At 40.0% G+C, this 22,189-nt stretch overlaps 1 pseudogene; it reads left to right on the top strand.

The window, feature by feature from the left end:
- The first annotated feature begins 12,094 nt into the window (after positions 1–12,094).
- Positions 12,095–12,388, top strand: LOC112128824 (large ribosomal subunit protein eL37-like; annotated as a pseudogene).
- Positions 12,389–22,189: the final 9,801 nt, after the last annotated feature.

Genomic DNA, 22,189 nt, shown 5'->3' with positions numbered 1-22,189 from the left:
TTGTCAACATTTGCATACAGCATGATTGTCTAAACAGATAGCCTAAGAAAATTTATAGAAAAACAATCATAAAATTATAATCGATTTTATGGTTCAGCAAGATTGCTGGTATGACATAGAAGATTAATGTACAAATGTCAATTGCATTTCTAAACCTAAACAAATGGCGAGACAATGTATAATTAAAAAATGATGCCACTTACAACAGCAACACAAGCATAAGATATGTAAGAATAAATCTAACAAAATATATATATGATTTGTATGAAAAAGACTATGAAGAAGGCTGGGAGCAGTGGCTCACGCCTGTAATCCTAGCACTTTGGGAGGCTGAGGCAGGCGGATCACTTGAGGTCAGGAGTTCAAGACTAGCCTTCCCAACATGGTGAAACCCCATCTCTACTAAAAATACAAAATTAGCCGGGCTTGGTGGTGTGCGCTTGTAAATCCAGCTACTCAGGAGACAGGCAGGAGAATTGCTTGAACCCAGGAGGCGGAGGTTGCAGTGAGCTGAGATCACGCCATTGCACTGCAGCCTGGGCAAAAAGAGCGAAACTCCATCTCAGAAAAAAAAAGAAAAGAAAAAAGAAAAAGAAAAAAGACTGTGAAGAATTACTGAAGGGCATTAATAACCATCTAAATAAATGGAAACATATATCATCTTCTTGAACGGAAAGACTCAGAATACAAAGCTGATAATTCTCCCCAAATTCATGTAAAAATTCAGAGCAATTTTAGTTGAAACCCTGACAGAGTTTTTGTTTATTTTTGGTGGGGGCAGGGAGAAGTGTGGAAAGAGAATGGAGAATGTGATGACTTAATTCTGAAATTCTTGACACCCCCCCCCACCCCCCGCCCCCGGGCTCAGGTAATCTTCCCACCTCAGCCTCCTGAGTAGCTGGAACTACAGGCACACACTACCACCGGGCCAGGCTAAGTTTTGTATTTTTTGTAGAGATGGGGTTTCACCATGTTGCCCAGGCTGGTCTTGAACTCCAGGGCTCAAGTGATATGCCCATTCTGCCTCCCAAAGTACTGGGATTATAGGCATGAGCCACCGTGCACGGCCTAAATTTCTTTTTTTATGAAGGGGGACAGGTGGGTAGTTTAGTTTTTGTTTTTCTTTTTTCTTTTTTTTTTTTTTTTTTGAGGTGGAGGCTCCCTTTGTGATGCAGGCTGTAGTGCAGTGGCATGATCTCGGCTCACTGAAACCTCCTCTTCCTGGGTTCAAGCAATTCTCATGCCTCGGCTTCCCAAGTAGCTGGGATTACAAGCACCGGCCACCATACCTGGCTATTTTTTTTTTTTAACTAGAGACAGGGTTTCACCGTGTTGGCCAGGCTGGTCTTGAACTCCTGGGTTCAAGTGATCCGCCCACCGTGGCCTTTCAAAGTACTGGGATTACAGGCATAAGCCACCATGCCAAGCCTAAATTTCTTTTTTTATGAAGGGGGACAGATGGGTAGTTTAGTTTTTCTTTTTCTTTTTCTTGTTTGTTTGAGATGAAGTCTTGCTCTGTTATTCAGGCTGGAGTACAGTGGTGCAATCTCGGCTCACTGCAACCTCCTCCTTCTCCTGGGTTCAAGCAATTCTCATGCCTCATCCTCCCAAGTAGCTGGGACTACAGACACTCGCCACCAGGCCTGGCTAATTTTTGGATTTTTTTTTTTTTTTTTAGGTAGAGATGAGGTTTCACCGTGTTGGTCAGGCTGGTCTTGAACTCCTGAACTCAAGTGATCCGCCCACCTCAGCCTCCCAAAGTGTTGGGATTACAGGAGTGAGCTGCCACACCTGGCCAGTTTTTTTGTTTATTTGTTTGTTTTTTTAAGAAAAAATAAAAAAGAAAGGAACAGTCTAAAGTAACAAATTCAAGTGGTAAAAACAGGTCAAAATATATCAATAATAATAACAATAACTAAAAATGGACTACGTTTATACTTAAAAGACAAAGACAGATTGTATTTCAAGAAATCCAGACATATAAGGGACACATCTTAAAATAACGACACAAAATTTGGAAGCAAAAAGATGAATAAAGACAAACTGGACAAAGCAAAAAGAAAACTATTGGCCTATATTACTATAAAATAAAATGTACTTGAAGATAAAAAATATTATTAGGGTTGCAGAGGGTCATCATATACTGAATATAGAATGATTTAATGCATGTATGCACTGAATAAAACAGCCTCTAAATATATTAAGCATTCTGTAGAAAGAAATGGATATATATAAATCCATGATTACTGTGTTACCATGGGAGATTTCAAGTAATTGCTCTTACTTGTTGTTAGACCAAGCAGACAAAGCAGACAAAGCAGACAAAGAGCAGCAAAGATATAGAAAAGCTGGGCCAGGTGCGATGGCTCATGCCTGTAATTTATAGATTTCAAAATCTATAAAACACAACTTGCTGAGTGACTCATAGTTTTCTTAAAAAGCATAAATTTAAAAACCCTAGAAGTGAATAATAATTACTATGTAGAAGCCTGCGGGATGCAAGAAAAATTGTGCTTCTAGGAAATTTACAGAGACTTGAAATTAATGAAATTAATGCCCATTTTAAGATATTGGTGAATGAAAAAGACAATACACCTGCAGAATACAGAAGGAAAATATAATAAAAGTGAAATATAAAGCAAAGATTAAATAGATGCCAACAAAGACAAAAGTTAAATTTTCAAAACAACTAACAATATAAATTGCTGACAAGATTTATCAAGAGAAGGAAGAAGCTATAACCAATTTTATGAATAAAAAGAGGAACATAAATAAGATAAAGTAGAAATTTAAACATAGCAGAATACTACCAACAACTCTATGCCAATGGTTTTGCAAATTTAGATTAAAAGGATAAAACCCTAGAAAAAATATAATTTACTAGAAGAAATGAAAGACTCAAATAGTCTTAAACTATTGCAGTAATGAAGTAATTGAAACAGTGGTTAAAATCTTCCCACAGAAATGAATAACCCAACTAAAAATATGGGCAAAGGATCTGCATAGACATTTCTCCAAAGAAGACATAGAAATGCTGAGCAGGTATATGAAAAAAAAATGCTCCTGTAATCCCAGCACTTTTGGAGGCTGTGGCGGGCGGATCACCTAAGGTCAGGAGTTTGAGACCAGCCTGGCCAACATGGTAAAACCCCGTCTCTACTAAAAATACAAAAATTAACTGGGTGTGGTGGTATGCATCTGTAATCCCAGCTACTTGGGAGTCTAAGGCAGGATAATTGCTTGAACCCAGGCGGCAGAGGTTGCAGTGAGTGAGATCATGCCACTGCACTCCAGCCTGGGCAACAGAGCTAGACTTCACCTCAAGAAAAAAAAATGCTCAACACCACTAATCACCAGGGATGAATGCTGTGCTCTCACATAGCAGAAGAAATGGAAGGGCCAGGCAGCGCTCTGAAACCTCTTTTATTATCCATTCATGAGGGTGGAGTACTTATGACTTAATCACTTTTTCAGAGGCCCCATCTCTTAATACCATCACCTTAAAGTTTAAGTTCCTACATATGTACTTTTGGAGGGACACATACATTCAAATCATAGCAGTATGTGAGGAATGTAATGGATATGTTAATTAGCTTGATGTAGCCATTCCACAATGTATACATAATCAAAATATCGTGTTTTACACTCTAAATATATACAATTTTTGTCAATTAAAAACATCTTTCCACAGAGAAAGCATTGATAGTTTTGCAGAAAATTTCTATGAGTTTTTTAAAGGTCAGATAAAATATTTTTTATTTTATAGAATAGAAGAAGAAAGGATACTGCCCAATTTGTTCTGTAAAACTAGCATAACTTTCAAAACAAAACCAGGTACACATTATGAGAAAGAAAAATTATAGGCTCATTTTGCTGGTGAATATGAATACAATAATCTTAAATATTAGCAAATTGAATCAAACATTGTATGAAAAATAGTACATAGTAATCAAGTTGGATTTATCTTAGATATGCAAGGATGGTTTAATATTAGAAAATCCATTATACATTAAAAGAGAAAAATCCATTTGATCATATCAAAGCTTGAAGAAAAAGCCTTCATCATTAAAAATAAACGCTTAGAAAAAAGAAATGGAAGATAAAGTCTTTATCCTGATAAAAATAATTATTAAATGCCTCGTGCAAACATCATGTTAAATGGGGAAACATTTGTAGTTCCTTTAAAATCAGAAATGAGACAAGTATGCACATTGTTACCACTTGTATTCTACATTGCATTGTCTTCTTACCAAGGCAGTATAAGAAGATGTGAAAGAGACAATGGAAGCATAAAGATCGTCTTTGACCAACAGAATGCGGTAGAACTGACTTTCTGGGACTTCCAAGCCTAGGCCTTAAGAAAATTGTCTACTTCTATTTTCTGCCTCTAGGAGTCTAGCTGCCATGTAAAATGTCCAGCTCCCTTGCTGGAGAGACCCTATAGTGAGATTATGTGGAGAGGCCACACGGACAGGGAAAAGCACTGAAATTGTAGGAACTGAGAACTTCAGCCAACAAGAATGAAGGCCCCACAAGGATGACCCCAGTTGGCTGTTCCAGCAAGTCCCCAGCCATTTGAGCTATCCTAGCTGAGGCTGCAGACATGCAAGTAAAGATACCTTCTTGGGCATCCTGGCCCCACAGACATCTGGTAGAGAAGAGATAAGCTAGCCTACTTTGCTGTGCCCTGTCCAAATACTGACCCACAGACTCATGAGCAACATAAGATTGTGATTGTTTTAAGCCACTAAGTCTTGAAGTAGTTGTTACAGATATTTGAGACACCAGGTGTCTAACTTCATACACTGTTCTCTCAAGCTCTGTGATAGTATGTGTATGGTATGTGTGTGTGTGCCTATGTATTTCCGTATCTGTCTATCTAGATATGTATCTATATGAATGAGAAATGTTTAAGGCCTTTTATATGAACGCTTGCTATAGAAAAGTTTTCATTTAGTTGACAATTTGTATGGCATAATATGGATAGTGTCAGATAGATGCCAAGGTGAGCCCCAATGATTCCCATCTCCTAGTGTTCACACTCTTGTGTAATCTCCTCACCTTAAGGGTAGGCAGGACTTATGGCTTGCTTCCAACAAAATGTAAAAAGATGATGGAATGTTATTCCAGTGATTAGATTATGCTATGTTGTAAAGATGATGGGACATCATCCTGTAATTATCTTACATTATATCAGACTCCATCTCAGTAGACTGGAGCTAGAGATTCTCTTTGCTGGGTGAATAAACAGCCACATTGAGAGAGCTCATGTGTCAAAGACCTTTAGGCAGCCTCTAGGACCTGAAAGGGACCCCCAGTCAATTGCCAGCAAAAAGTCAGGGCCCTCAGTCATACAGTCATAAGGAAATGAAGTCTACCAACAACTGGAAGAGCTGGGAAATGGATTCTTCCCCGAGTCAAGCCTCCAGATGAGAATGTAGCCTTGTGAGTCCCTGAGCAGAGGAGCCACACAAGCTGTGCCTAAACTCCTGACCCATGGAAACTACAAGATAATAAGTGATTTTTTTTTAACTGTCTTATAGGACTAGTGAATGTGTGTGGTTTTTTAAGCCACTAAATTTGTGGTAATTTGTCACATAGCGGTAGAACACAAATACAGGAAAATTTGTTTTGGGGTAAGTATTGATGGAGCATCACCTAGGCAAATAAAAGAGATTGTAATTCAAATAGCACAATATCAATATCATTCACAGAATATAGCTGGTGGTCATCAATATGCCTTTTGATTTTCACTCAGGATTAGAGAAAATAGTGCAAATAAATACAAATTCATTGCAATAGTAAATGCATGGATTTATTTCTGGGTTCTCTACTCTGTTCCATTGGTCTATGTACCTGTTTTTATGCCAGTACCAGGCTGTTATGGTTACTATAGGTTTGTAGTAGAATTTGAAATCAGGCAATATGATGCCTCCAGCTTTGTTCTTTTCACTCAGGATTGCTTTGGCTGTTCTGACTCCAGATCTGGAGCCATACTTTGTGGATCCATAGAACTTTTAGGATTATTTCTTCTATTTCTGTGAAGAATGTCACTGGTATTTTGCTAGGGATTGCATTGAATCTGTAGATTTCTTTGAGTAGTATGGACATTTTAACAATACTGATTCTTCAAATCCTTGAATACGGAACATCTTTCCATTTTTTGTGTCCTCTTCAATTTCTTTCATCAATGTTTTATAGTTTTTATTGTAGAGATCTTTCACTTCTTTGGCTAAGTTTATTCCTAGGTATTTTATTTTATTTGTAGCTATTGTAAATGGGATTACTTTCTTGGTTTCTTTCTCAGATTGTTTACTGTTGGCATATAGAAATGCTACTAATTTTTGTACGTTGACTTTATATCCTGAATTTGTTTATCAGTTCTAGTCGTTTTTTTGGTGAAGAGTAGGCTTTCCTAAATATAATGTTTTTACCTTTTCTGAAGGGCTCATTTTGAACAATTCAAAGGTGTTATTTGAACAACTCATATAAAACTGTGTCTTTCAGCTCCTCCCTTAAGGCCTCCCTCAGCATGGTAATTCACCTCAAAAAACATAAATCTAACTACAAACAGCAGTATTGGGGTTTATTGGAGACTTCTGGGCACAGAGTGAATTCCTTGGCAAATTCTTCCTCCATAGCTCCCAGCAAAACATCCCCCAAATCCTTCTGCACAGCTTTCTCTCTCAAGTCACACACTAAGTACATTTTCCCCCTCATCTCTTTTACTTAACTGCTCCTCAAAACACTGCCCACCTCTCTTTCATCCTCTTTCTGCTGCCTTTTAGTTGAGTCTTTTCTTCAAGAGAAGCTTATGCTGCCACTGTGGTAAATCATTCTGCCCCCTTTTCTCTTCCTTAATTTTGGAGCTTTACCTATTAGCCCTGGCAACACATAAAATCATCCACGTGCAGTCACAGAATTGTCCTCAAAAGGCAACTGAGAGAGACAGCCATGGATAGGGACACTTGAATATTTCTCCTCATGTATTGGGGTACTGTAGAGAAGTAGACTGAATAGGATATATATATATATATATATATCTCCTATGTGTACATATATACATTTACATATTTACATATATATAATATATATTCACATAAAGAGATGGATTATGAGGAATTGGCTCAAGTGATTATGAAGGCTAAGACAAACTGAGATCTGTGGTCAGTACACTGGAGGCCCAGGAGAGCTGATTTTGTAGTTCCAGTGCAAATACCAGCATGCTCAAGATCCAGGAAGAGTTGATGTTTCAATTTGAGTCTGAAGTCAGGAAGAAAATGATGTCCCAGCTTGCAGGCAGTTAGGGAGGAGGAATTCCTCCTTATTCACTTTGGGGTCAGCCTTTTTGTTCTATTCAGGCCTTCAGTGGGTTAGATGAGACCCACTTCTGTTGGGAAGGCTGGTCTGCTTTACTCAGTTTACTGATTCAAATGTTAATCTCAGGCTGGGCACAGTGGCTCACACCTGTAATCCTAGCACTTTGGAAGGCTGAGGCGGGCGGATCACTCGAGGTCAGGAGTTCAAAATCAGCCTGACCAATGTGGTGAAACCCCACCTCTACTAAAAATACAAAAAAATTAGCAGGTCTGGTGGGTGCCTGTAATCCCAGCTACTTGGGAGGCTGAGGCAGGAGAATTGCTTGAACCCAGGTGGCGGAAGTTGCAGTGAGCTGAGATCATGCCATCGCACTGCAGCCTGGGCGACAGAGCAAGACTCCATCTCACAAAAACAAACAAACAAACAAGCAAATGTTAATCTCATCCAGAAACACCCTCACAGACATACACCTAGAATCAGTTTGACCAAATGTCTGGGTACCCTGTGGACCAGTCAAATTAACACGTAAAATTAACCATCATTCCTCATCACATTTGCCTGTCTCGCACCGTTCTTTATAATATGGGCCAGCTTTCTAGGCTCATTTCTTCTCATTTCCCTTCCCTCCTTTCTTGCTCCTTTCACAACAGGCTATTGGTTCCCATGTCCTGCAGTAGACTCTTGCCTTGCAACTTTTCTCCCCTTCAAACACTATGTGGCTTTAAGATTTAGCTGAAACGTCACTTCCTCTGTAAAGTGTTCCTTGACTCCTCCCCATTAGACAGAATTGCTGTCTCTTTTCTTCATCACCAGCATTCTGTGTGACTCTCAGTCATGTACTGATCACAGATGCCTTGTGTTTTATTTATGTCTCTGTCTGACATGTTTGTGTTCTCTGAGTGATCTGCTGAGAGTTGAGAATGTGGTCGAAGTGGTTAGAAGGATAGATGTTATATATGCATAGAAATGACATCAATAATTATATTTGGTATGCCAACTGGTTTCTCTTCATCTATAAAGACACTTTAGTTGGACTTAGTTTAAAGTAGAAATGTTAGTAATAATACGCATGGCTAAAACATAAAGTCCTTATTAACATGTTGCGTAGTACTCTATAAATGTTTTGCATATATGGCTTTATTTAATCATCACATTAACGCTATAAGGTAAGTCATAATAACCCCACTGTACACATGGGAACACTGAGATAGAGAGGAGTAACATAGCTTAGCAAGGTCACAAAACATGTAGGTGTGGAACAGGAGTCTGTACGCAGGCATAAGTGTGTAATACCCATATACTCAATGGGGACAGGCAGAGGTCTGTGAAGTTCCCGGGAGGAAAGCTGCACATCTATGCCCTATGCCGTCTATTATACAGAGTCTTGGTTCCCCATACCCCTACATAGCACAGCATTCTTTTTTTTTTTTTTTTTTTTTTGAGATGGATCTGGCTCTGTCATCCAGGCTGGAGTGCAGTGATGCGATCTTGGCTTGCTGAACCTCTCTCTCCTGGATTCAAGTGATTCTCCTGCCTCAGCCTCCTGAGTAGCTGGGATGATAGGCATGTGCCACCATGCCTGGCTAATTTTTGTATTTTTAGTAGAGATGGGCCATGTTGGCCAGGCTGGTCTCAAACTCCTGACCTCAGGTGATCCACACTCCTCAGCCTTCCAAAGTGCTGAGGTTATAGGCATTAGCCACTGCACCCAGCTTTTCTTTGTATTGTTGCTCAACAACAAAGGCGTTTCTTCATTCCTTTTCTCCTCCATTTTCTCTCCTTAGAAATGCTGCTATTATGATACAACTCTTTCTGGAAAAGCACCATCAGGAACCACATGCATTCCAAACCTGGTTTTTGTTACCAGATCTGCTTTCCACATATGCTTCTCACAGTGAGTGTGAAGTTATGGTGACTGGCCTGTGACTCTGCTTGGTGGTTGGTGCTGCCAACCTAGGGATTAAACAATAAAGAGCCAATTGTATATCTCAGAGTTATTATACCATTTAATCAGGATTTTAAAAAATTGTATAGAGTAATAGAATCTGTAAATGTATTTATAATTAATGCTATTTTTATTTCAATGAAGTAAAAAAACATTGTGTGAATTATCAAGGGAGAAATATCTTAATTTTTCTTCTCTAGGAATGAGCAATTTTCCATGCAGAGTCTTCCTTCCCCAAACAGAAAGAAAAAAATCACTATAATTTTCTGTTAGAAAAAAATGGGAATTAGTTAATTCAAATATATTTCTATACTAAAAACTTAATAAAAACAAAATAACTAAACAGTAGGATACTACCTACATTACCATACATAAATAACTTCAGTGTTTTTAAGTTTCATACATGGCAATGTAACTAAAAACTGCTGAAATGAAGTAAATATTCTTATAATTTAATTCCCTTCTTAGGAATATTCTTACCAGAATCTTGTAAAATGTGCTATTGTACAGATGGCCAGGACATTTACCTTGGAGGAAAATGATCGTCAGTGTCTAAGTAGCTACTGCCTATAAATCATGGTATTTTTAGAGCAAAATCACAGTTCTTTCACATTTTTTGATTAGCAAATGAGATTAAAGAAAATAACTTCACCTCTCACAAAGCTCTTTTGATGGAAGAGTGCATAAATCGGGCATTTAAATGTAAGAATGTGGGAGTTTTCAAGAGGATTCCTTGGTACCAGACCTATCCATATGCGGTAGTGTCTGGAGCCAAGAAGTGGAATGTTTTGTGAAAGTTTTGCTTTGTGGGACCATCATGGGTTTGAGTAGCAAGTCACCTATTATGAAACAGCTTGGGGAAGGCTTCCAGAGAAAATATGAGAAATCTGCTATGCATTTAGAAATGCTCTTTTTCAGACATGGAAGGGACATTACTTGCAAAACTAAAATATTTTGGAAGAGAAATCATTGGCTCACATCCACTTAATTAGGACGTTTCAAGAGTCCTTACCCTGGTTGGCATAGAGAATAACTTCTATTTCACATTAGCTTGATATCCCAACCAAAAAAATTTTTTTTCTTTGCTTTTTAAATTATTTTTTGGTGACTTAACTTGTCAATTCAGACTATTTTGAAAAATTAAAAATTGAAGCTGTCGAATTGGAATAAGTTTCTTGGGCCAAATTTAGATCGACCTTGGGCAAGTCATTTACCTTTTTGGGTCTGGGATTTTTTTTTTCTCCCTACTGTGTTTAAATAAGTTGGACTGGATCTCAGATTTGCTGGTCTGGTAAAAGCAGATGTGTCCTTGGATATAGGAGTAGAAAGTGATGTAGTAATTTTAAGTGCTTTATCTTTAACTGTTAAAGACTTGCTTTCTTAACCAGAAGGTTAGGATGGTGATATGCATTTGTTAAGAATTTGATCATGGAATGAACAACAATGATAGATGTGCAAATTATTACTTCTTTGTGCGTTTCTTTTCTCAAAGATCATAGGTACAAGCCTGTCTCTAATTATATGTCATTTAGATGTGGCACTTTCATTAGAGGATGTCAAGGTGTTTTGCAAACATTAGTTAAGACTTAAATCTCTCTGTGAGTGATTATGATTGTTTTCCTGGCACATAGAGCAACAAACCGAGACACAAAACACTTTAGAAGCTTCCCAAGATTACCTTCCTAAACACTGCCATTAAGAACCACAGGGACTGTTTGTAAGTTACTTGCTCTAACCTGCAGCACTATATAGTCACTTGGTAGAAGTCAACTAACTAAGAAATTTTTGAAAGAAGGCCAGTCAGCCTTGGTGCCATTGGCTACAGTTCTCAGACATCTCGAAATGCTTGTCTTCCATGCAGAAGTGGAGGCAATCCCATCAAAGTGAGGGAGGGACAGTTACCATGAGACTGACTGGCTCTGTCTTCTTTTCAGAAGCTGAAGGCTTCATTCCCACCTGGCATCTGGCACCTGGGTAGATTCTATGGCATTAGGTGGAATTTGTAAAGGCAGTGTTTCTGAAGAATGGAGATGCCCTCCAAGGTATTACTGTGGATACACTGGAGGGTCCAGGATCTAAGGGAGCAGGCTAAGCATTGGATATATGGTAACTATGCTGCCTAATTTCACTCTTCACAAAAGCACAAGAGATAGATGTCACCCTGGAGAGTGCTGTAGCAATCCCTAAATGCCTTATAGGATTATTGAACCCTACTTTTACAGATTCTTTCTGTTGTTGTTCTTTTTTTCTTTCTTTCTTTTTTAAGAGATGGTGTTCCTCTAAGTTGTCTAGACTGACCTCGAACTCCTGGGCTCAAGCAATCCTCCCACTTCAGCCTCCTAAGTAACTGGGACTAGCATGCCACTGGCCCTGCATCACTGGTTCTTAATATAGGAAGGTTTTGCTTTTACGAGTGTCCACTTGGTGTCATGTGGAGAAATGGCTGACAGACAAAAAAATACTAGTTGCAGTAGAATTTATTTATTCATTCCTCTTCTCTCATCACCTCACTCCTAGACAACTGCCTCATTGGTTTCCTCATTTTCAGTTATTCCTTCTTCAGTCCATCCTGTGCATAACAGCCAAATAAGTTTATAAAGCACTGCTTTTTGTGGCACATCTCCTAAAAGTCTCCTATGGCTCTTTATTGTACAACAATATCAACAATAACAGCAACACAACAGCAACTAATATTAGCCAAGACTTCAATTATGAGTAGACATTGCACTAAGGGCTTTACATATTATAAACATTTCTGCATAACTTTGAAGATTCCATTAAAATTGGATCTGCTCGTCCCATCTCTTTGGTGTCAGCCATAGAAGCGACATGACGAAGGGAATGTCATTGTTGGGAAAGCGTCACAAGAAGATGCGCATGTTGTGCCACCGCTGCAGCTCCAAGGCCTACCACCTTCAGAAGTCAACCTGTGGCAAACGTGGCTACCCTGCCAAGCACAAGAGGAAGTGTAACTGGGGTTCCAAGGCTAAAAGATGAAATAGCACTGGGACTGGTAGAATGAGGCACCTAAAAATTGTATATCTGAGATTCAAGCATTGATGCCATGAAGGAACAACACACAAACCAAAGAGGGCAGCTGTTGCAGCATCCAGTTCATCTTAAGAATTTCAATGATTTGGGTGGGTGCAGTGGCTCATGCCTGTAATCCCAGCACTTTGGGAGGCCGAGGCAGGCAAATCACGAGGTTAGGAGTTCGAGACCAGCCTGGCCAACATGGTGAAACTCTGTCTCTACTAAAAATACAAAAAATTAGCTGGGTGTAGTGGTGGATGCCTGTAATCCCAGCTACTCAGGAGGCAGAGGCAGGAGAATCTCTTGAACCCAGGAGGCAGAGGTTGCAGTGAGCTGAGATCTCGCCACTGCACTCCAGCCCAGGTGACAGCACAAGACTCCATCTCAAAAAAAAAAAAAAAAAAAAAAAGAATTTCAATGATTAGTCACTCAAAAAATGTTCTAGTTTAAAAAACAAAAAAATAAAATTGGATCTTACCCTCCTTTTTATTTCCTTCTATTCTAACATGAACAATCTGTTCTGGAGAGACTGGGTCTCATTTCTGTGCCCACCTTCACCTTCAGCTTCCACTCTGAATGCCATTCTTACTACCCTTGGCTCATCCTGTTTTCCAACCACTGAATGAGCCTTCTTTCCTCTGCACTTTTTTCAATTTATCTTTCAAAGGAGCAGCTTGAATCCCAATTCAGGGCTTCTATCAACAATTCTATTTCCCTTCTGTCTACTTTTCCTTGTATTATATAGTTAGCACTCAATTACCTGCCATTTTTTTTTAATAGACTATCAGGGCATATTGAGTACCTACGTGTAAAATGTTCTTTGATTCTTCCCTTTTTGTCTTGAATCATGTCCTTCTAGACTTGACTTCTCTATCAGGCAGGATAGGCTAAGTTATGTTGCAGTAATAAATAAACCGCAAATCATAATGTTTTATGATAACATAAAACATATTTGTTACCTATATTACATATCTATTGTGGATTGGCTGAAGGCTGTGTTCCATGTCTCTTTGTTTTGGGACTAAGGCTGATGGAGAAGTGATATCATTGCCTAGTGCAGTGACAAAGCACAAGAGATGTGGCTAACAGTGCACTAACACTTGAAGCAAGCCCCATAGCTCTTCTGCTCACTTTTCACTGGTCAAAGCAGGTTACCTTGCCATGCCTTACTTCAAGAAAAACAAAGAAGTACAATTCTACCATATATATATATATATGTGCTATATATATACAAACTATATATATACACGCACCATATATATATGTGCTATGTATATAGACACTATATATATATATATACACACACCATATATATATGATGTATATATATAGCACATATATATATATGGTGTGTGTATATATATAGCACATATATATGTAGCACATATATATATGCATGTATTTAACTGAGTCAAAAGTTGCTAAATATGATTCACAGTTATTTTCTGTTCCATTTTATTTAGCTTCATTTTTTAAAAAGTACTGGACATGACCCACTAAATTGATTTGATGACCCAATGATGAGTTGTGACATAGGATTTGAAAAATACTGGCCTAGAAGCATGAGATAAGCATCCTCAACCCTTTCTCACTGCAAATCCCACTCCCTACATCCACCTCCTCTCTATGTGTACCCTTGCTGCTGAGTATGGCTGGTGAAAAATAACACACTTATGAAGACCCAGTGGAGGTTGGAGATAATACATTTGTAGAAGTTGATCTGCATAATAGTGTTATTTGGTCTAGCAGCACCTCATGTGTCCTATCCCATCATTATCCCCTCTCAGCTAATGTATCAGCCTGCACACATAATTGAGGCCATTGGGGAACCTGTTCTTTTAATGGTTCACCTCACATATGCGACCCAATCAGTATCTGTATTCTCTCTCATCTCCTTTCATCTCTCAGAGAGGAAGGTGCTGCATTATGATGTCTTAAGTGCTCTTATTATTATTTATTCAGGTGTTCATCTGCTTCCTCCAGGAGCAGCTCTGTTTCACTGGGCTCGCCTTCTTTTTTCTTTTTTTTTTTTTTTCTGAGACAGGGTCTCACTCTGTCACCCAGGCTGGAGTGCAGTGGCAGACTCACAGCTCACTGCAACGTCAACCTCCCTAGGGTCAGGTGATCCTCCCCACTTCAGCCTCCCGAGTAGCTGGGACTACAGGTGCATGCCACCACGCCCAGTTAATTTTTGTATTTTTTGTAAAGATGAGGTTTTGCTATGTTGCCCAGGATAGTCTTGAACTCCTGGGATCAAGCAATCTGCCCGCCTTGGCCTCCCAAATTTCTGGGATTACAGACGTGGGCCACTGCACCTAGCTGGGCTTGCATTCTAATCATTCTACCTGTTCCACTACTTTCTGGCTGCTTGGAAACCTTAGGTAAGGTATTATTTTTCTCTTGGGCTTATTTAGAGCTCAGACTATGTTGCTGCTTTTTGTTTGTTTGTTTGTTTTGTTTTGTTTTGTTTTTTTCCTGAGACAGGGTCTCATTCTGTTGCCTAGGCTGGAGTGCAGTGGCACGATCTCAGCTCACTGCAGCCTTGACCTCCTAGGCTCAAGCCATCTGCCCACCTCAGCCTCCCAAGTAGCTGGGACTACAGGCATGGGCCACCACACCCAGCTAATTTTTTTTGTATTTGTAGATACAGGGTTTTACCATGCTGCCCAGGCTGGTCTCAAACTCCTGAGCTCAAGTGATCCTCTTAACTCGGCCTCCCAAAGTGTTGGCATTACCAGAGTGCACTGCTGCACCTGATCTGGTGTGCCTTAAATGGCAAGAATCCTGCAGAAATGCAAGACAACGGGGTCTTTGACCTGGTAGTTGATGCTGTAGAGGCCTGTAGAGTAGAGATGCTGGAGGAGGCCTTCTGCTCTCTGCCATTCCTGTACCTTGCTAGCTTAGAAGTCAGGGAAGACATAGGCCTACCATTTGCTCTCTCCTGGCTTTTGTGGGACAGGATGACCAGTGTACTCACACATGGAGTCAAGGTGGATCATCAGTAGGAGCCATAGTTTGCCAAATGCCAAGCTATCTCCAGTATTCACTGCCTTTGGTTCTCACCTCTGAGTTTAGTTTACATGGAAGGAAACCTCACATCAGGTCATTCTACTGTGACCCTGTGTAGCTACAGCCTCATCTATACCCAGTTGCCTGAAGGTCCTAGCAGCCCCATGACTCAAGAGGGGCAGATAGCTTGTGGGAATGAACTAGAAGCAGCTGCCTTCAGGATGCCTTTTTCTGAGATCCAGATTAGATAAGCGTTTGTCTAGTTACCTCATTTATTTCTTTCATTCACTGCTAAGCTTCTCAAAAAATAAATTGTACCTGTTTTCTCCCTTTCCCATCTCAGGTTTGCTTTAGAATCCACTGCAATGAAACATTAGTTCTACCACTTTCCTGAAATTGCTCTGACAAAGGCAACCATTGACCTCCTAATAGCCAACTCCATTGGAATCTTCATGTTTCTCAGGTCTTTCTTGATCTCTCAGGTGCATTTAATTTACCCTTGCTGGCCACTCCTACTCTCCTTGTGACTCTTTCTTTGGCTCCCATGACGATATTGTCTTCTAATTCTTCTCTTATCTCTCTGAGCCTTCTTAGCCTCCCCTTCTGGTTTTTACATCTCTCCTATCCTCTTAATTTTGGCATCTTCCATAGTTTTGTTCTGTTCTTTTCTTGTCCTCTTTGCCTTGCAGTGTACTTTGCCACCTTTATGTGAATGATTCTCAAGTTCAGGTCTGTAACCCAAATCTCCCTTCCAAACTCCTGATCCATTTATGCAGTTGCCAACAGGACATTTCCACCCAGACAGTCCATAGGCATTCTGAACACAACATTCCAAAACGGAAAGTAATCTTTCTCAGTAGTGTTGTATAGTTCAGCGGTTAGCAAACTGAGGCCCATAGGTCAAATCTGGCCTTCTGCCTGTTTTCTCTAAGGCTTGCAAACTAAAAATGGTTTCCACGTTTTTAAATGGCTGGAAAAATCAAAAGAATGATAATATTTCATGACACATGAAAATTGTATAAAAATTAAATTCATCATTTATTAGGAAAGTTTCATTGCAACACAGTCCCACTCTGTTTTTGTTATTGTTTATTTTTGGTTATAGCTTTCTTGCAATGGCAGAGGGGAGTAGTTGAAACAGAGATTGTATGGTCTGCAAAGCCTAAAATATTTACTGTGCAGTCCTTTACAGAAAAAGTTTGCTGACCCCTGGTGTAGCCAAATGGACCTAGCTTGGAATCTTGGCTCTGCCATTTACTCTCCATGTAACTTGTGCAAGTTACTCCAGTCAATTTTGGTTTCTTCATCTGTAAAATGAGAGAGAATAATTATATTTACTGCTCAAAGTTTTTTGTAGATTAAAAGAGATCGGCTGGGTGTGGTGGCTCATGCCTGTAATCCCAGCACTCTGGGAGGCCGAGGTGGGTGGATCACCAGGCCAGGAGATCAAGACCATCTTGGCTAACACGGTGAAACCCTGTCTCTACTAAAAATACAAAAAATTAGCCGGGCGTGGTGGCACCTGCCTGTAGTCCCAGCTAGTTGTACTTGGGAGGCTGAGGCAGGAAAATTGCTTGAACCCGGGAGGCAGAGGTTGCAGTGAGCTGAGATCTCACCACTGCACTCCAGCCCAGGTGACAGTGCGAGACTCTGTCTCAAAAAAATAAAAATAAAAAAACATGCATGTAAGACATTTGGCATACTTTGGCATAGTAGTGTCTAATGCAAATTGCCCCATGAGTGTTAACTATTGTTACTTCTCCTCAAACTTACTCTTCCTCCTGTTTTTTCTATCTTTGTGAAAGCTGCATTGTCCACTGGTCACCCAAGCCAGAAACTTGGGAGTCATTATAAACTTTATATTCTGTTGTTGATTTTACCTCCACAAAATCGAACATGTCCATTTTTTTTCTTTACATTCACTAATACTGCCTTAGCTTACATCTAATCTTCTCTTGCCTGAACTCTTTCCTAACTTGTCACCTGACTCAGATATTGTCCTCATTTCTCTCTTTTCCACACTACTACTTGAGTGGGTATTCTAAAGTGAAAATCTGATTGTGTTACTCCCCACCTTAAAACCATGCAAGGACTCTCCATTATCTGCAGGATAAAGCCTGAACTTCTTTCACCATCCTGCATGGTCACTTCTCTGCTCAGCCTTAAATTTTACTTCGCCCCACCTTGGATCCCATGTACCTGCCTTTTTATGGCTTGACATTTCCAAGGCAACCTAAGATGTCCTTCCTCATCCTGTCAACCCAGGCAACATCTACTTCACTTTTAACATTCAACTCAAGCATTACTGCCACTATGAAGTAAGTCTTTATTTAACTCTCCCTATTTTTGTGCAGAGTTCAGTACTGTCCCCTGCTTTTTTTTAGAGACAGGGTCTCACTTTGTCACCCAGGCTGGAGAGCAGCAGTGCAATCATAGGTTACTGTAGTCTCAAACCCCTGGGCTGAAGTGATTCTCCTGCCTCAGCATCCTGAGTAGCTAGGACTACAGGTACCACTATGCCCAGCTGATTTTATTTTTATTTTCATTTTTTGTAGAGACAGGGTCTCACTATGTTTCCAAGGCTGGTCTTGAACTCCTGGCCTCAAGTGATTTCCCCCCCACCTCAGCCTCCCAAAGTGCTGGGATTACACGGATGAGCCATTCGCCCCCCGCCAGGCATTCCCTTCTTTGGGTTCTCATGGACTCTTATTTTCTTTATTCACAACATGTAATTATGATTCTGGGCTATCAGCTCCTTGAGAGCAGGATACATATTCAAATCCCGGAGTTTAGTACAGTGGTTGATACACTGGGGAAACCTATACATGTTTATCAAAGAAGAGAATAGGCTGGGCGGGGTGGCTCACGCCTGTAATCCCAACACTTTGGGAGGCCAAGGTGAGTGGATCACCTGAGATCAGGAGTTCGAGACCAGCCCAGCCAACATGATGAAACCCCATCTCTACTAAGAATACAAAAATTAGCCGGGTGTGGCGGCGCACATCTGTAATCCCCACTACTGCAGAGGCTAAGGCAGGAGAATCACTTGAACCCAGGAGATAGAGGTTGCAGTGAGCCAAGATTGAGCCATTGTGCTCCAGCTTGGGTGACTAGAACAAAACTCTGTCTCAAAAAAAAAAAAAAAAAAAAGAGAAAGAATAAACAAATTCCTATAAATGTGTAATAGAGATACTACATAGATACTCAAATAATCATTTATCTACCTGTCTTTTCCCTCTGCGATTTTTCAGAAAATCAAAGTGATTCTCAAAGTCTGGTCTCCCGGTACCAGCATCATCAAGATCACCTGGGGATTTATTAGAAATGCATATTTTAGGCCCTACCCTTTACGTCCTGAATCAGGAATTCTGGAGGTTGGCCTAGCAAACTGGTTCAGTAAGCCTTCCGGGTAATTTTGATGCATGCTAGAGTTTGTGAGCCACTGCCCTAGATGAGTTTTTCTCAAACTGTGACGATGGACCCCGTGTATTAGAATCACCTGGGCTGATTGTTTAATCAGCCAGACCCTATTTCAGAGTCTCTGAGTGCATGAAATAGCTGTGGTTTCAGAGCTGGCTGCACATTGGAAGTCCCCAGGCAGTACTTAAAAACAATAGCCAGTACTCTGACTTTATTCCCAGAGATTCTGATTCTTTAGGTTTGGTGTAGAAATTGGCACTTTTTTTTTTTTTTTTTTTGAGACAGAGTCTTGCTGTCTCGCCCAGGTTGGATTGCAGTGGCACGATCATGGCTCACTGCAGCCTCAACCTTCTGGGTTCAAGCAATCTTCCCACCTCAGCTTCCTGAGTAGCTGGGACTACAGGCGTATGCCACCACACCCAGCTAATTTTTTCTATTTTTTTAGAGATGGGCGTTCGGGGCAGTCTTACTTTGTTGCCTAGACTGGTCTTGAACTCCTGGCTAAAGCGATCCTCCCACCTTGGACTCTTAAACTGTTGGGATTACAGGCATAAGCCACCATACCCAGCCAAGTTTTTTTTTTTTTAAACTCCCTAGGTGATACAAATGTACAACGTACAGCCAGGGTGGAGACCCACTGCACTGTGAACATGGGGTCTGGGGTCTAAGGCTTGTCTTCTAGTCCTGTTGCCACCATTTCCTAGCAGTGACTTTGGGCAAGTTAACTCTCAGTTTCTTGTTTGTAATGAGGATTAAATGAGGTAATATATGTAATGAGCTTAACACAGGCCTAGCCTACAGCAATCTCTTCGTAGACATTAATAGAACCCTTATGGTTCCTTATATACACACATTTAGGAACCATGGAGTTAGAGAATATCCTTATTCCCTGAAACCCATTGAGTGCTGAAGAAATTTCTTTGCTCTTCATGTAATTGCCTCAACTTTCAGTTGTGCTGTTTCATGTGGACAATCAGTCCCATTTAATTCTGATGGTGGTGACGAGGTGCAGCTGTACCTTCAGAGACACGAGAGATTGGAAGTGCTTTGTAAGTGTGTATCATGCCCCCGGCTCATACGTGTTTAATAAGTGTATCTTTTCTTCCCGATTAGATTCCAAGGCTTGTGGGCAGGGATTGTGGCATTCTGTTTTCATATCTCAGTGCCTAGCAGAGTGCCAGCTACATGAAAGACCCTCAACTTGACTGAAACGCAGGCTCTCCACCTGCCAGTTTCAGTCGTGCCTGGTGTGATCCTGATAAGGTTTTCTGAATTCCCTGTATCCTGCCCCCCTCATCTGAGAAAGGAGGGGGTTAGTTATTTCACTGTAATTCCTGGGGCTGCTCTGACAATTAACAAATGTCCACGTAGCACCTTAGCATTTCTAGTGTGCCCTCAATTTGCAAATATTAAAAGAAAATAGACACAAAGTTTCCCCACAGCTGTTGTTGGAGCTCTGAGTATTTACTTTAGGTTGGCATTGCTGGTATTACCAGGTATCTTAGTACTGCCTTTTTCCTCTGTGATATCTCATTGTGAATGTATAAAAATTTTCAGTGTGAATTGTATAAATGCCCATTACAAAAAAATTAAATTTTCAGACACAACTGTATTCTAAGATTTAATATTTCCTTTTTATTTTCTTCCTCTTGAAATTCTAAAATGACACCTATTTTCTAAGATTTAATTGGCATCTTTAAAAAGGAAAATCATAGTTATGTTAGAAGCACAGAGGGCCAGCATATAAATCTCATATACTTTATGGACTAACAGTGTGTTAAACAGATGAAAACTGTGATTTTCATCCATGATGAAATATATTCACTTTTCCCCCAGGACTTTGGTGTAGCTGTTTCAGTAATCAGGGCTTTATAATGATGGCACCTACATGATTTTTATTATTGAATCCCAATAGGAATGATTGTTACCTTTGAAAATTTTTTGGTCAGAAATCAGTACATCAGAGAGCGTTTTCTCTGAAGTGTTGTTAAAGCAGAACTTTGAGAGTCAGAAGTAGGTTGGAGTTATTCTCAGACTGACCTCTCTTTACTATTATGTTCTGTGCCTTGTTCTATCCCTACTTAAATCACATTGTTCTTAAATTTTTATATATACTTATTATAGCGCTTCAGGCAGCTGGTTTTTATTTTCGTTAGGATTAGTCACACTGTTCTCTGGCCTTGGAATTTGTAAGAGTTTTGGATGGAGAGACTGCTCTTGGACGCTGAGGCCTGTGTAATTTTGTTAAAGTTTTCTTGGCTTGCTGAATTCACTGCTGTGGTTCTTGACAGATGAAGGGTGTGCGTGAATTGGCTGTAATTTTTTTGTTGTATCAGGCAAAACTCCACATTGGGTGGCTTTTAATAATTCAGTTTTACTTACTTTCTGAATGTTAGAGCATTACATAGGACTCCTAGAAAGAAGCTAAGTAGTTAAAAGTGCTCTTAGATTGTTTTATCATCATAAGAGTGCCCAAATTATTTCTAAAGGTATACTAATATATGACATGTATTTAGGTGTATGATAATTTGTAGGATAATTCCGGCAAGTTTGAGTATTAGGGCTTTGTTACCTATTTTCAGAAATGCTCGTTTTCATAATTCATCCTTCAGGCAAGTCAATTAGAAATCACTTAATTTTCCATTGAAATTTCCAGACACATCAATGTACTTTTGTGTCTCAATGTTGGTTTCATTTCTTGTATTTGATCAAATTCTAAAGGTAAATTTTACAATGTAACCTGCAGAGCTATTTGGAGGAAGACGTTTGGTATGGATGTTAGATCTAATTTGTTTTCCCACCTAAAAATTCTACTGAATCCTTTTCATATATCAGGTATTTGTTAAATCTCTACCATGTGCCAACTCTGTGCCAAGGGCTGGGATACTCTGGGAAGAAAAAGATGGAAGAAAGTCTCTTCTTTCTGGGAGTTCAGGGTCAGTGGGGTGTCAAGTGAGTAAACAAATAGTTACAACGTGCTAAAGACTGTACTGGACATAGTGCTTACAGATAATTCCTAAGATTTCACCTTCTGGCCAGAGGCAGGAACAGTCTTTTCGGTCTTTCTCTGCCTGCAGCCTCTTTTGAAAATCTGGTAAAGACTCTGTGATTCAGAATGCAGAGAGTGTAGGCTTCTAGTTGGTTCTTGAGGAAACAAAACAAAACGCTTTTGCACACGAGGTGGTGCTGGTGCTCTGCAGCAAGAACTAACCGCCACTTGGAGTTCAGCACAAGCAAAAGATGGTCATCTTTTGCTTGTGCTGAAAAGCTGAGTTCTTGGGCTTTACCCTCCTTGGCCTTAGAGGGCTTTTAATTCCCAGGTACATCGACTTTTGGAATGAAAAGACCTACTTCATCTCTGAATCACCATTCATTTTCATCTTACAAGGGAGTGCTTTTGCTTTTGCTGAAAGTTATCAAGGCTTTCCTGGGAGTGTTCTTGAGAAATACGGTATTCACTAC

Source organism: Pongo abelii, chromosome 15 (assembly GCF_028885655.2).
Source record: "Pongo abelii isolate AG06213 chromosome 15, NHGRI_mPonAbe1-v2.0_pri, whole genome shotgun sequence".
NCBI classification, from domain to species: domain Eukaryota; kingdom Metazoa; phylum Chordata; class Mammalia; order Primates; family Hominidae; genus Pongo; species Pongo abelii.
This window is presented reverse-complemented; position numbering and strand designations above follow the sequence as displayed.